We start from the raw sequence: 1606 nt of genomic DNA on the forward strand, positions 1-1606 counted from the left end.
AGCATCAAGGTCCCATCGGCATTCTCCTCCAATATAAAGGGTATAATAAATGTGCCAGAGAAGAAATTCCTAAACTTAAACTCCCACGACTGCCACGTGCTTATGACGCAATTGCTTCTAGTTGCTTTAAGAGGAATTCTACCTCCACATGTACGTCTAGCCACCGTGAAGCTATGTGCATTCCTCAATGCAATTTCTCAGAGGCAATCAATCCAGTGGAACTAGCTACTCTATAGAATGATATGGTTCAATGTCTTGTCAGCTTTGAGTTGGTGTTCCCTCCATCCTTCTTTAATATCATGACACACCTCCTAGTTCATTTGGTGAAGGAGATTAGTATTCTTGGACCTGTGTTCTTACATAACATGTTCCCCTTCGAGAGGTTTATGGGAGTCTTGAAGAAATATGTGGAAAGTCCGTTCTAAGCCTGAAGGAAGCATCGCCCAGGGCTATGGAACAGAGGAGGTCATTGAGTTTTGTGTTGACTTATTCCTAACCTTGCCCCGATTGGCATTCCCAAATCGCGACACAAGGGGAGACTCAGTGGTAAAGGAACTTTAGCTAAGAAAACATATATTGGCATGGAAGATGATTATTTCAATAAAGCACACTACACAGTTCTTCAGAACTCGTCATTAGTGCATCCGTACATCGAGATACATAAGGAGTTCTTACGATCCAAGTTTCCAGGGAAGACTAAAGCTTGGATTAGGCGTCTGCACATGGAAAGTTTTAGTGGTTGGTTGTGGAAAAGAATGTCAAGGTGATGATAATATTGATGAGCAACTATATTTGTTGGCTAGGCAACCATCATGGGCATATCCTCACATACCAAGGGTATGAGATAAATGGGAATACATTTTACCCAGTTGCCCAAGATAAAAGGAGCACCAATTAAAATAGTGGTGTTCGCATAGATGGCATAGATCCAAATGGGAATATACAAACATATTATGGCCGCATAGAAGATATATGGGAACTAGACTACGCACTTAATTTTAAAGTCCCTTTGTTCCAGTGCCAATGGGTGAAGCTAACCGGAGGAGGGGTAACAATCGACAAAGAGTATGGAATGACAACAGTGGACCTCAACAATATTGGGTACAAAGATGAACCATTCGTCCTTGCTGCCGATGTGAGTCAGATGTTCTATGTGAAAGACATGTATACAAAATCAAAGAGAGGAAAAAATGAAGACATCAACTCAATGATCAATAAGCCAAAGCGCCACATAGTTCTTTCTGGAAAAATAAATATAGTGGGAATTGAAGACAAGTCAGACATGTCAGAAGATTATGAAAGAAATATCTGAATTCCACCCTTCATAGTGAAGAAAGATCCAAGCATCATATTAAATGATGAAGACACACTATGGTTACGACAAGATCATAACCAAGGGCCATATGTCAAGAAGAAATTCACTGTTGTGCCTGCATGATACAACGATGCACTGTTGTGACATAGTTTTAGAAAGTCTATATGAGATTCAAGAACTTATGACTAGTGTTTGATAAAACTTTCTCAAATGGGAAAATGAGCTATGTAACAATTGTAGATCTTGCTGAGATGATCAAACTTGGTATTCAGAGTTTTTTCATCTGAGGTC

The sequence above is a fragment of the Miscanthus floridulus genome, chromosome 4 (genome assembly GCF_019320115.1).
Source record: "Miscanthus floridulus cultivar M001 chromosome 4, ASM1932011v1, whole genome shotgun sequence".
Lineage (NCBI taxonomy): Eukaryota > Viridiplantae > Streptophyta > Magnoliopsida > Poales > Poaceae > Miscanthus > Miscanthus floridulus.